The sequence below is a fragment of the Moschus berezovskii genome, chromosome 12, assembly GCF_049115385.1.
Source record: "Moschus berezovskii isolate FMDL1 chromosome 12, NW_MosBer_1.0, whole genome shotgun sequence".
In the NCBI taxonomy this organism is placed as follows: Eukaryota; Metazoa; Chordata; class Mammalia; order Artiodactyla; family Moschidae; genus Moschus; species Moschus berezovskii.
Window position 1 is genome coordinate 599,352 of NC_142471.1, and position 14,478 is coordinate 613,829.

General features: G+C 51.2%; 1 protein-coding gene across 1 annotated transcript in view; it reads left to right on the forward strand.

Moving 5' to 3' along the window:
- The window catches only part of PGBD5 (piggyBac transposable element derived 5), a 105,641-nt gene that overhangs the window by 39,347 nt on the left and 51,816 nt on the right, over nt 1–14,478 (forward strand). The window lies entirely within an intron of this gene.

Consider the following 14,478-nt stretch of genomic DNA (forward strand, 5'->3'; position numbering starts at 1 on the left):
GATGTGCACTCCTGACGCGTTCCTGGCCTTGGACTTGGGATGAGCAGCCAGAATGAAGCCCTGATAAGGAGTCTACATTTTTTTAGTCTCTGGATGTAGCTTCCCTCCTCCTCAGACTCTGGTCGAGTGGTGGTGCATCCTCATTTGGCCTCACTGGTTTTTAGGGAAGAGCCTAGAGTCTCATCACCACATCTGTGTCAGGAGGCATGCACCCTAGGGCAGCATTTGGCAGGCAGCATTGACAGCAGTAGCCGATGCTGTTTCCAAATTTAGTGTGTACCAGCTGCTGTGCTTTTAGCACAGTGTTTAATTTTATCCTCACGGCTACTCTTGGAGGCAGGTACTCTAATCATCCCCATTTTACAGATGGGGAAGCTAAGGCTGTGCAGGGTTATGTACCCTGCCCAAGGCTCCGTTTGATGGTCAGATCTGCCTGACTGCAGCCCTGTGTTCTGTTCCTACAGTGCATTCTCGGACACTTTTCAGGGCCAGGAGCATAACTGGTCAACTCAGTGCTTGGCCAGGGTCTGTGGTAGAGACCCACTCCCAGGCAGAGCTGCTCCCGTGAGGGCTTTACATGTCGGAACCAGATTATCCTCCTTGTGTCGATGGCATCATCAGCGTCACAGCTGCTGCTCATCATGTGCCTGCATCACTGGTGGTAGCATTTCACACAAATTGCCATTGCTTCTTCCTGTCTCTACTTCTGCAGTCACCACTTGCCTCTCTGATTCCACAAGCCCCGACAGCACATAGCTTTAGAATCATGACTGAGTTCTCTGCAGGACTTTTGTCCCTCTGTGCTGTTGGAGGTAAACTTCACCCTGTTCATCTCAAGAAGTTTGCTTCGTGGGGATCCAAGCCAGCACCTGGCATCTGTGTACTTAGACTGTCCTCCCACTGCGGCGGCCGCATCAGGAATGGGCTGCCTGGCTGGGGGGACTGCCCTCATGCTGGGGGCAGGGCCACTCCCGCTCACTTGCAAGATTTCTCTGGGAGAAGGGCCTTCCTTACTGGCTTCTGTTCGTTGAGCGAGTGGGTTGCACCAGGCACTGTGCTCAGAACTGTTCAGATACTGTCTGACAGTCCTGTGAGTGAGAGGGGATGTTCCCTTGTTAAAGTGGGAGCAGTAACAATGAAGTCGGGGCCTGCTTCTTTTTTTACTTACCATACGATTCAGCCATTTCAGGTGTACAATTAGTTGGTTTTTAGGATATTCATAGATAGGTACAACCATCATCACAATCAGTTTTAGAATATTTTCATCATCTCAAGAAGAAACACCTTATCTGTTAGCTGTCACTCCCCTACGCCTGCATACTCCTCACCCCCACACCCCAAGGAGCCAGTGATCAACATGCTGTAGATCTCATAGGGCTTGCTTCTTGACTGTGGACAACAGCCGTTTTTCACAGAGACAGAAAGAACCTTAGATGGTCTGAGTCCAACCCCTTTATTCTGCAGATGAATATTTGCCCAACATCCAGCTGCTCTTCGGTAGTGAAGCCAGCCAAAGGCCGTTCATCTCCATGTGTAGCCCCCTCCTTCTGCTCTGCCCCCTGGTGTCAGAGTTCCCCCCACGCCGGTGCCCACCCCAACCAGCAGGCCCTGCCCTGCAGTGTGTGCTGGTAGTGATCCTTGGGGTTAAAGTAAGAATTCTGAGTAACAGGAACGTGAACAGGCCATTGAATGATGACAGTGACAGCCCTGGGGCAACTCTGCAGAACCCAGGGGCTGCCATAGGGGGGACCAGGGCCCACGCCCTCAGTTTACCCACTTGTAAACAGAGCTGCTGGTTTGGGTGATGGTTATATTTTCTGAGTCACCCAGAACCTCAAAATGTAAAAATCCTGGTGGGTGGGTGGAGCCAAGTGCAGGAAGGTGTGGCCTCTCATAGACGTTCAGGATGACTCCAGGGCTTGGTGGGGGCAGGGAGCTGCTGGCCTTCCTGGTGGTGTGGGAAGCCCTCTGGTGAATTGTGCTCATGAAACTACATAAAGCTCCTCCTCTGTGAAGTGTTTCTGGGAACTGTACCTCCTTGGAAAGGAAGGAGTCTGCACATTCCAGCTTGGACATTTCATGGCATTGTGCCCTCACTCTGCTCTCATTAATTCCACATCACATGAAGAGGCCATGGCTTGACAATGAAAATAATAGCGAGAGCAAGAGTAGGAATGACCCTTGGTTCCTGAGTGCATCCTGGTAAGTCTTGACTCCTTTAATCCTCAATGAGGTAGGTAGCCTTAGGCACACAGAGGAGGCATCTCATTCATGGTCATACAGCTAACAAGTGGCAGATGCACACCCATGCTGCTGGTGCCAGAAGGGCACTGCCAACCCTGGTGGTCGTGGGAGGATGAGAAACATCTCGTGTAGAAACACCCACAATAGCTTCCAACACTGGTGCATGTTTGGAAAGGGGAAGAGAGACGCTCTTAGGTCTCCCCACATCCTCCTGGATAGTTCGCCGTTTCATTGTGGGCTGCTTTGTCTATATTTTTTCAAAACAGAGAAACAGGAAGGGAAAGCTCAGATGAAAACTCAAAGCCCGACCTTCGCTCTTTCTCACATGTAAGTGATTGGGAGGATGGAGAGTTCTCTCCTTGGTGCGTCTATAGCGTCCAGGGTAGAGATGTCAGCCTCACTTAAATGTCAAACCTGAGTTTGGGAGAAGCTCACAGCTGATTGGAAGATGAGAGTATGGGGTGGGGGAGCTTCCGCACCTCTTCCTTCATTGGTATAACCCCCTTCTGCTGAGGCTCTTGCTTGCATTTTGCCAATATCTGCTCAGCTGCCTTTTCTTTCCCAAGTCTTGACAAACAACACCCTTGGTTACAAAAAGGAATATTTATAACCAAAGGAAAACATAAGCAAATATTCGACTGCCATGTTAGCAGTTGGGGGGATTGTTATATTTTTCCAGCCTCATTAAAAATTTACCCTCCCACCCCCGAGGTCTGGACTGCACTCCGTTTCCGTAAGTTGGGTGTTTTGGCTTATCTGCTTTCTTATTCTTTCTTAGAAACTTAGATCAGGGGAAGTGAAATCCCAAAGAGAAAGGGGCTTGGAGCCTTTGGAAACCTGAAGGGCTCTTGCCCCAGTGCCCTCTGCCCTCGCTGCCCTGTGGGGGTGTTGTAAGGCAGGTAGCCATGGCGTGGGAGCTGCAGGATCCAGAAAGGGGGTCTGGGCCTCAACCTCACTCCTACTCATGTGGCCTCCTGTCAAAGAAGTGGGTGTTGGTGCTTCAGGCAGATAGGCTGTGATGCACAGAATATCATTGTAGAAAGGATTCTAGGAAACCCCCTGATCACACTCTAGTTCTGCAAATGAAACCAACCCTTTGCCTTGAAAGAAAGGTTGGAAGGACATCAGGACCTCAAGTGCCCATTCTTTAAAATATCATTTGCTGTTCTAATTTTAAAGGCCATATATGTAATTATACCCACCAGTTCTAGAAATCATATTCAGAAAAGTATTAAAAATGGAGATCACTTATAATGGTGGCCCTGCATCTGGCCACCTGGACCCACAGCAAGCATTGCTCATGGGCTGGCAGCACCCTTTACCAGGAGAGAAATCTAAAGGACTCAGTGGCTCCAAAACTGCTGTGTGAACATGGTCAGGGCATCATCTCACCGGGGGTGGTGGGGGAGGGTGTGACATGACAGAGGTGTGCTGAGCTGAGAGCCCTTCTGGGCTCCTCATTAGAGGTACAGCTGCTGTGCACCCTGAGCCCTTCTGCCTGGAAGCTGCTTACTTGTGAGGAGATGCTGAGGTGATAGAGGTCACCACCTTGGCTGGAGTGGCTGCCCTGCGGTGGGACCTTTTACTGCCTCCCACCCCACCATGAGCATCCTCATCCTCAGGCCCCGGGAGCTGGTGCCCAGCCTTGATTGGCATGTGGGGCCCAGCAGCAGCATGGGGTCAGGAGGCCACTTGGGCTCATTCTTGGGCTATGACTGAACAATTGGTCCTGGATGTATACTTCTCCTTTCTTACACATAAAACTTCCTTAGAAATGTGGTGGTGACACACATGAGTCCCTGGTTCCATTCCAGGCACATCACCGGCTCTAAATTAAGGTCAGTGTCCCCTCCCTACACCAGACACCTCAAACTTAGGTACACTGTGGAATTAACAGATTGCTCTGGGTTTCTTTTCTCAAGTTCTGTGACACATAGGCTAGCTGGCGGCACCTTTGTGCCTCCGCTTCCTCAGGCAGTAAGTATTTTCTTAACTGTCCCTGAAGCATTTAGAATTCAGGCCCTAGATAGCTGTCTTTCCAGTGGCCAGAGACTGAGTAGGTGACAGCCGCTGGGCGGAGGGGCCCATGATGCCAGGCAGTTGCGTTTCTAGAGTGGGTTTCATCTGGATACTTCATCCTACCAATGACTGCATTTTCTTTAAAAATGATCCTGAAACTGCATGATTTAAAACTGGAAAAAATAACTACCACAAGATGGCTGACAAGAATAGCATTTGTGTTAGAAAGCAAACTGCAGTTTGAAAAAGCAGACATCTGTCTGAGCTCGTGCTACAGGGTCAGCGGGGCAGTGGTGCTGGAAAGTGGGTTTGCTCAGGGGATGGTGGAACTCCTGTGAAGTGGGTGGGCTCAGGCCCAGGTCAGGGTCTGTAGATGCCTGGCTCCATCTGGACCCAAAGGGAAGGGAGGTCCTGGGGACCCAGCGGCCAGCCTTCATGGAGGTTGCCCCCACACCGCAACTGGGGTCCTGCCAACATGGATGTCACGGGGGCAACTTTAGGCGCGTGTGTGCATGCTCTCTTAGGTTTGCTGAGTGTGGAGGCCACCTCTTCCTCATACACAGAAACATCAGGCTCATGTGTCTTTGTTAAGTGGAATAAACATGATTTATTTCTATTCACTGATAAATGTTCCCCTGGGCAGCCTTTGTGTAGCTGAGCTCTTGACTGTGGGCTGAGAGGCTGCCGGGAAGCTCGAGGCCAGAGTCATCCCTGGTCGCTCCCTGTGACAGGGACCTTCTCTGTCCTGGAGATGGGGTAAACAGTGGGAAGGGGTGGCCAGCCTCTGCCCGAGGTGCCCTGGTGCCCTCGTCTGCCCTCCTGTGTCTGCACTGTAGGACCTGGCCCATGCCCATCCAGCCTCCACACCAAGAAGCAGGAACCCTGGCTGTGTTCCTCGCTCCCTGCCCAGGCTTTCTCTTCCTTCCCACCACCCTGGTGTCTGATTGCCCATCCCAGCTCCCCTTTCCTCATCTCTGCCTCCCAGCAGTGTGGCGGGTGTGCCGGGAACTGGATGTGCCTCATCAGCATTCAGGACGAGGCGACTCCTTGTGCCTTTTTGTGTCCTAAGCCAGCTGTGCTGGGACCGCCCCTGCCTTCTGTCTGTCTATCTGTCTGGTGCGCCATGGGGTCCCAGGGTAGTAGAAGCTATACCCCTATGCTCTTGCTGCCCCCTACACCGCAGCACCCCGCCCTGTCCCCAGAGCACACGGACACGCAAGAGCAACTCCGGAGCGGCTGCTGGTGGGAAAGGAAGATGACTGTGTGGGGGTCGCAGACCTGGGCTGTGTGGCCTTAGGTGACCAGCAAGTCTCTAAAAGGAGGTAATGGAGTGCACCAGTGATTCTAAGCCAGGAGAGTGGGGTGCGGGGGGGAGCAGGGTTTGTGCCTGAGAGAATCAGGGTGAGGGGCTATCACCCATGTCCTGACATGGGGAGGGAGTCCAGCACCACCCACCTCCCCATCATTGCATGCAAGGTCCATGCTGCCCACTGGGGAGGGAGCAGTCTGCACAGTGCAAACCAGCAGTCCCCACCCGCCCCTGCCCACAGGCCCAGTGTCATTTCCATCACTGATGTAATGACTGTCTTGTCCACATACATGCTTGATATTGCTGCTCAGGTCAGGCTGGGTCTCGGAGCAGAAGTCCAGATATGACCTTCCGAACCACCATGTGGGGGCAGGCTGCCATGTGACCTTTACAAAATATGTGTATCCTGTAACAGTGTTTAATCTCATCTGAAGGTAAACACAACAGCCCCCATCTAGGATCCTGAGAAATGCGTGGTCTGGGCAGTGCGGGTCACCCACCTCTTCAGACACATATGCACACACATGCGCGCACACATACACACAGGTGCCTGAAAGGGGTCCCCGGCTCCCGCACTTGCCCCTTTGTCTTCTGTCTCCCTTGTTAGGTTGTTGTTCACTTGATCAGTCGTGTCTGACTCTTTCTGACCCCTTGGACCGCAGCACGCCAGGCTTCCCTGTCTTTCACCACTTCCCAGAGTTTCTTCAAACTCGTGTCCATTGAGTCAGTGATGCCATCCAACCATTCATCCTCTGTCATTCCCTTCTCCTGCCTTCAATCTTTCTCAGCATCAGAGTCTTTTCTGATGAGTCAGCTCTTCACATCAGGTGGCCAAAGTATTGGAGTGTCAGCTTCAGCATCAGTCCTTCCAGTGAATATTCAGGGCTCCTTCCAGTGAATATTCAGGGCTGATTTCCTTTAGGATGGACTGGTTGGGTCTCCTTGCTGGGTACCCTACCCTAACCCTGGATGCTTTTGACCTTCTCTGTTTACTGCCATCAGATCCTAAAGATCCATTTCCATTTTCATTCCTCATTCATGGTGTCTGCTGAGCAGTGAGCAGTGTTCTAGATGGTAAAGGTGCAACAGGGAACAGACAGAGATCCCTGCCTGCAGACTCTACATACACTCCTTTAACTTCTCCCCGAGAGTCACTGTAAGTGGCAAAATCATCCTAACTTCCCTGACAATGTCCTAACAGCATCCATGATGTCCTCTGTGTACATCAGCAGCCAGACCTCTGGCTACGCTGCTTCAGGCCCCCACCACCGGCACAGCTTTCATGGAAGGGCCATTTCACCTGAGCAGCACACTCAGTTCTAAGAATTTCCTTCAGCTGAAAGAAGACCTGCCAAGCCCACGTATCTGTCAATGGTCAGCTTCCAGTTCTCTCTCCTTCCTCCTGCCTCAGCCCCGCCTCAAAGCCATCCTCACAGTCAGAACTTCATCGCGTACGTGGAGGGTCATGAGCAACCACACAACTAGAGGAACCCGCCATCTAGGGAGTCTCGGTTCCATGTGTGGGGGCGGAGGGGCGAGGCGCCGCTGCTTCTCCAGTCTGGGTGACTGTGAGCAGGTTCTTCCCCTGAGCCCAGGCTCCTGTAGCTGTGAAGCGGGCGTTCCAGCACCTCCTTCGGTGGCTGTTGCAGGGTCGGTGTGGCCAGTTGCACATTAGTTGTGGTGCCCAGTGCCAAGGAGACCCTCCAGCAGCACGTCATGGTTTTCTGTCTTGTCAAGGGCGCACTTGAAGCCTGGGATGGTGACATTCTTTTCATTGTGCCTCCCCAGCATCTGATGGCACGGTCTCTTCCTGTCCCCTTTCATGGAGGAGTTACTGGAATGCTCCGGGGGTGGGAGTGCCATGCTAGCTGGAATTGGCCAGGGCTGGTGGCAAGTTGGAGACCTCAGTGGGCTCAGCTGAGGCCTCATGAACAGGAGGAGGTAGGTCTGGGGAAGGAGCCTGAGGAGGAGACGGTGCCCCAGGTGGGTAGAGATCGGACCCAAACCTGGTGTGACTGGAGATGAAGAGCTGTGGTGGGAGTGGTGGTGGCAGGGAAACCTGGGGAGTGATAGAAGAAGTTGACACAGCCTCTGGGGGCCCATCCTCACCAGCCGTCCTACATGAACTGGGACTGGAGGTGAAGGGCCCTGGATGGCTCCTCCCCACCAGGTTCTCCCCAAGTGGGGAAGAACATTCTGTCCTTTCTGTACCCAAGCAGAGCCTTAAAAATATAGCCTCCTATGAAAAATAGACACAGCATCTAAATGAAATACAGAATGTGATCACCAAGGCTGCTGTTTTGTGACAGCTGTCCGGTAAGTGAACTTCGGGGAGAGGGACAGGAGCCAGGATGCAGGGTTCCGGGATGCTGTCCGCAGGTGATGAGGCATGATTTCTGGGTGTCCGGTGTGTGAGAGGCACCTGAGGCTCTTGACATACATTGCCCCGCTTCATCTTCACCCCAACTCTGAATTTCATACTACTGTTATCTTCCCTTTGCCAACACAGAGACTGCAGCTCAAAGAGTGCTGTAGACTGAATGCTTGTGCCCCCAAATGCATGTGCTGAAACCTAATCCCTGCCGTGTGATGCTGTGAGGAAGTGGGACTTCGGGATGTGCTTAGGCCCAGGGGTCTCAGCAGGGAGATACACCCCCTGTGAACCAGTGTCTGCCCTTGCCAGACACTGAATCTGCCTGCACGTGCTCTGACCCGCTCTTCTGGATTCCAGAACTGTGAGAAGTAAAATTTTGTTGTCTGAGCCACCCTGCCGGTGGTATTCTGTTCTAGAAGCCCAAACAGACCAAGACAGAGAGGTTAAGGAATGGGCCCAAGGTCACTCATGTGACGAGTCATGGAGCTGGGACCAGTCCAGGGCCTCAACTTTGCTAGATGGCAGCTATTTCAGAATCACAACATGAGACTCACCAATATGGTTATTTATACTCCTCAAAATTACTTACACCATTGTCTTATTGTTTCATTAGTCTTGGAAGGGAGATGAGGCAAGTTACCAATGAAAAACTGAAAGCCAGAGAAACAGCAGTTTCCCGGAGGTTCCGGTAGACACAGAATCCAGAGCAGGACAGCTCCCCACCCCAGCCCCAGCTGTACACAAGCCCATCCTTAAGACACACCTCCCTGCTCAGCTCAAAGGAGAAGGGAAAGCTGTGGGTTTGGTGGAAGAAGATCTCAGTGGGATGAGCCTGGTCCAGGCTCTGGTATGGAGGGGCAGAGTGGGCCTGGTTGAGGGTGGGGAAGGGAGCGGGGCCACGCTTTCTCAGTATGTCTATGGCAGGACTCACAGACATAGAACTGTCTCAGAATAGCCTTGTCATCTCCTGGCCTTTGGGTTACTGCCAATAAGGGACTGCAGTTACAGTGACATCTCAGTCCGCTTGCTGTGTGGCAACACTGTGCCAGGCACACAGTTTACAACCTTTGCTGACTTGTTATTACCTTACTACTTATGTCGAGAACCAGATCTGGTCAGAGGAGTCAGAGTTCCTTGTTCTGCCTATACAGATACGTCTGACGTGATCTCTCTTCACTGAGTCTGAAGAATGGTCTGTGCGCATGAGCTGGACTGCAGAAAACCACTGCTCCAGACAGAGAGGACACAGTGGGTCCTTGGGCCTAGGGGAGCCGCAGGAGGGCACCCAGGGGAGGGGGCTGCCATCCTTCCTCCCCCAGTGGCTGCCTCAGCTCAGTGCACGTGGAGGTGATCACAGCACCGCTGCCCGGCAGTGAACACCCAGGAGATGCTTCAGAGCAGGCTGACTGCTCTGAAGCCGACACTGGTGTTGGCTATCACACATCAGTCTTGTTTTCTGTGGGACAGGCGATTTTTCACATGTGCGTATGTGCCTCATACAGCGAGTGTTTCTGCATGCCATCCCTTCTCTGTGACCAGGGCTTTGTCATGATTTCTGGTCAAGGCTATGGATTCAGTGTCTTTATTAGTCCACAGGTTAGCCTGTTCTGTAGGGCTTGCACCCGGCTGTTCTATGACCTATTTCCTATGAGCATCATTGACTCGGGTGCCTGATTCCAAAACTGTTTTCTTTGTTGTCAACTTCTTGGCCAGCCACTGTGCCAAATTAGCTCAAGGAAGACTGCACACACATGCATATGCGCTCACACAGGCATGCACAGAGTCTACTGTTACATGTCCCTGAAGGAAGCCCTGCAGCTGATACATGACATGACTGATGCTATACTTTGGGTTTTCCAGCCAGGTTTCTGAGGTTTTCTGATGGCTATGGAGGATGGTTAGCATCGATAGTCCTCTTTGGGAAGGCACCATTTATGGGGCACCAGCAGGGATCTGAGCTCATTTCATGTGTTGGTAAACTTTGCAGATCAGACCTAAACAGAAGGGGGAGGCTTGGTGCCCACAGTTGCCCACTAGCATGGGGCAGGTTATCCTCCCACTCCCAGCCACACATCCAGGGATGCTGGGAGCACGGCCAGGACTCACACCCTTACCCCTACGCCTGCATGGAGAGCCCTGAGTCCAGCTGTGAATTGTGTTTGTTACCCGTCACTTAGCGGTGAACAAACATTTCCCGAGGCAGGAGGCTTTAGCACTCTCGAGTGGCTGGCTGACTGCGTTCTGAGGTGAAACTTGGACTTCAGGTGTTGGTCAAATAGCTAGCTTGCCCTGCACGTCAGCCACCAGGAGAAGGAAGGAAGAGCGCCAGAGACAGGATGGTTACTTCCGCTGAAGATGAAGAGCAGTTGTAGCTGTCGCTGGCAGTGAGAACACTAGGTCCACCTGTTTTCTGTGTCACCCCCTTATGGACTATTAGGCCTCTAGGCTGTTTTTTTAATTCTTTTTACTTATTCAGTTCACTTCAGTCGCTCAGTCGTGTCCAACTCTTTACAACCCCATGGACTGCAGCACGCTGGGCTTCCCTGTCCCATCACCAGTTCCCGGACCTTGCTCAAACTCATGTCCATCAAGTTGATGATAGCATCCAACCGTCTTATCCTCTGTCATGCCCTTCTCCTCCTGCCTTCAATCTTTCCCAGCATCAGGGTCTTTTCCAAAGAGTCAGCCCCTCGCATCAGGTGGCCAAAGTATTGGAGCTTCAGCTTCAGCATCCGTCCTTCCAATGAATATTCAGGACTGCATTCTTTTAGAATGGACTGGTTGGATCTCCTTGCAGTCCAAGGGACTCTCAAGAGTCTTCTCCAATACCACAGTTCAAAAGCATCAGTTCTTCGGCACACAGCTTTCTTTATGGTCCAACTCTCACATCCATACATGACCACTGGAAAAACCGTAGCTTTGCCTATACACACCTTTGTCAGCAAAGTAATGGCTCTGCTTTTTAATATGCTGTCTAGGTTTGTCATAGCTTTCCTTCTAAAGAGCAAGCGTCTTTTAATTTCATGGCTGCAGTCACCATCTGCAGTGGTTTTGGAGCCCAAGAAAATAAAGTCTGTCACTGTTTCCATTGTTTCCCCACCTATTTGCCATGAAGTGATGGGACCAGATGCCATGATATTTTTTTGAACTTTGAGTTTTAAGCCACCTTTTTCACTCTCCTCTTTCACTTTCATCAAGAGGCTCTTTAGTTCCTCTTCACTTTCTGCCATAAGGGTGGTGTCATCTGCATATCTGAGGTTATTGATATTTCCCCTGGTAGTCTTGATTCCAGCTTGTGCTTCTTCCAGCCCAGTATTTCAGATGATGTACTCTGCATATAAGTTTAATAAGCAGGGTGACAATATATAGCTTTGACGTACTCCTTTCCCGATTTGGAACCAGTCCATTGTTCCATGTCCGGTTCTAAATGTTGCTTCTTGACCTGCATACAGACTTCTCCGGAAGCAGGTCAGGTGGTCTGGTATTCCCATCTCTTTAAGAATTTTCCACATTTTGTTGTGATCCACACAGTCAAAGGCTTTGGCATAGTCAATGAAGTGGACGTAGATGTTTTTCTGGAACGCTCTTGCTTTTTTGATGATCCAGCGGATGCTGGCAATTTGATCTCTGGTTCCTCTGCCTTTTCTAAATCCAGCTTGAACATCTGGAAATTCTCACTTCACTTACTGTTGAAGCCTGGCTTGGAGAATTTTGAGCATGACTTTACTAGCGTGTGAGATGAGTGCAATTGTGTAGTAGTTTGAACATTCTTTGGCATTACCTTTCTTTGGGATTGGAATGAAGAGTGACCTTTTCCAATCCTGTGGCCACTGCAGAGTTTTCCAACTTTGCTGGAATATTGAGTGCAGCTCCTTTACAGCATCATCTTTTAGGGTTTGAAATAGCTCAGCTGAGTTCCATCACCTCCACTAGCTTTGTCTGCAGTGATGGTTCCTAAGGCCCACTTGACTTTGCACTCCAAAATGTCTGGCTCTAGGTGAGTGGTCACACCATCATGATTATCTGGGTCGTGAAGAACTTTTTGTATAGTTCTTCTGTGTTTTCTTGCCACCTCTTCTTAATATCTTCTGCTTCTGTTAGGTCCATACCATTTCTGTCCTTTATCAAGCCCATCTTTGCATGAAATGTTCCCTTGGTGTCTCTAATTTTCTTGACGAAATCTCTAGTCTTTCCCATTCTATTGTTTTCCTCTATTTCTTTGCTTATCTCTCCTTGCTCTTCTTTGGAACTGCATTCAGATGGGCATATCTTTCCTTTTCTCCTTCGCCTTTTGTTTCTCTTTTCTCAGCTATCTGTAAGGCCTCCTCAGAGAACCATTTTACCTTTTTGCATTTCTCTTTTCTTAGGACATGAAAAAGAATCACACAGGTGATCACAGCCTCCTGTACAATGTTACAAACCTCCGTCAATAGTTCTTCAGACACTCTGTCCATCAGATCTGATCCCTTGAATCTGTCACTTCAACTGTATAATTGTAAGTGATTCATGTCATACCTGAATGGTCTAGTGGTTTTCCGTACTTTCTTCAATTGAAGTCTGAATGTGGCAACAAGGAGTTCATGATCCGAGCCACAGTCAGCTCCCAGTCTTGTTCTGCTGACTGTATAAAGCTTCTTCATCTTCAGGTGCAAAGAATATAATCAGTCTGATTTCGGTGTTGACCATCTGGTGATGTCCATGTGTAGACTCTTCTCTTGTGTTGTTGGAAGAGGGTGTTCGCTGTGACCAGTGCGTTCTCTTGGCAAAATTCTGTCAGACTTGGCCCTGCTTCATTCTGTACTCCAGGCAAAACTTGCCTGTTTGGCAGTACCAGGCCTTGGTTGTGGCATATGGGATCTTAGTTCCCTGATCAGGGATGGAACCCAGGTCCCCTGCATTGGGAGCATGGAGTCTTAGCCACTGGACCGCCAAGAAAGTCCCATGCATTAAGTTTTTTTTTTATGTCTCAGACAAAAGGAATACTTTTGTGACAATGCAGGATATTCCAGTTATATTTTTATGTCTGTTTGATTTGGCCTGGAGAGAGCTTATTATTTCTAAATCATTAATTCAAAATATTGTGTTTCTCATGTTGCCACACTGCTGACTAGTTGTACCAAAAAGTGCCAGTGTATGCAAAATGCGAACTGCATCTCAAAATGAAAGCGTCAGTCTCTAAAAGGTTGTGCTTTCAAAAGCACACGAAGCCAGCCTTTTCTCCCAGATGGAGCGGAGGTGGGGGCCAGTGCCACATGTGGGGTGCCCCCTGACCTCGGGTCTGCTTGGTGCAGTGGGTGGAGGGAGGGAGCAGCAGGAGCGGCTGCCTCGGCACTGGGACCCGCGCCTCAGTGGCCTCAGGGCAGACTGGGCAAGGCGGGCTGTTGTCTGATCTGCTCACTCTGGAGCAGTTCTTACCCCAGTTTAAGGCACAGAGAGGTTGTCTGGCATGCCTCAGGTCACACAGCCAGCAGCTGTGACAGAGAGGGGAAAAGAGACATCAGAAGATGCGGAAGGGCCAGGAAGAGCTCTCCAGTGGTTTCTGTAAGTTCAGGGAGAGAATGAGGAAATCAAAGCCAGCAAGACCCCAAGCCAACTCACCCGAGCTGGGCACCTGGTGGGTCTGTCATGCACCCCCTCCCACAGCATGCCCATGATCAAGCGTCTCCCACCCTGGGCTCACCTCGCCACCCCACCTTGGCGTCCTCGAGGAGGTGTGGCCAGTGGTGTGCCAGCCCCATCCTGCCCTGCCCACCCGTTCAGGTCTTCTCTTATACACAGGAGCTCCTGGCTGACCTGACCTGTCCACCAGGCACATCAGCATGGGGGCTATTGTCCTGACACTAGACCCTGCCCAGGGGGCTCAGCAATGAGGCTTCTCCTCCCTGGTGAGTGTGGCTCATTCCTCCACCACTTACTTTTCATCCACCCTCAGCAGGGATGTGTTGAACATACCATGTAGCGGGCTCCGAGGATGCAAGGTGACACGACAGCCTTGACCTCTGAGGGCGGGACAGCAGAGCAGACAAAGCAAGGGTGAGTTTCTAACAAAACACCTATAGGCTCATATACACAAGGAGGGAGGCCCAGTGAGGGCTGAGACTGAGGAGCCCCGTTGGGTGGGCAGGAAAGCCAACAGGAGGGGACGCACAATGAATCTGGAGGCCAAGGGGACGCAGGCCCTGCAGTGGACAGAGATGCCAGGACCCAGGCCTGGCACCAGCTCTGCTTGTGAGCTCTGTGCCTGCTCGGCATGGAGAGTGGTCCAGGATGAGTCTGGGGGTAGGGCACGCAGGACCCCAGACCCTAAAGGCTTTGCAAGGAATGTGGACTTGCTTTTAGTGCAGTGAGAAAGCATGAGGGTATTTTCATTAAGCAGGGGAGTATTGTGGTTCAGTTTGTATTTTTAAAATAATTTCCCTGTTGCCATCAATTATTTGGGGAGGGGGCATGCCCTTGGGGGAGGCCAGAGGCGGCAGCCCCTTCCGTAGGGGAGCTGCGGGAGGCTGGTTGGTTGCACAGTGCGGAGGAGGGG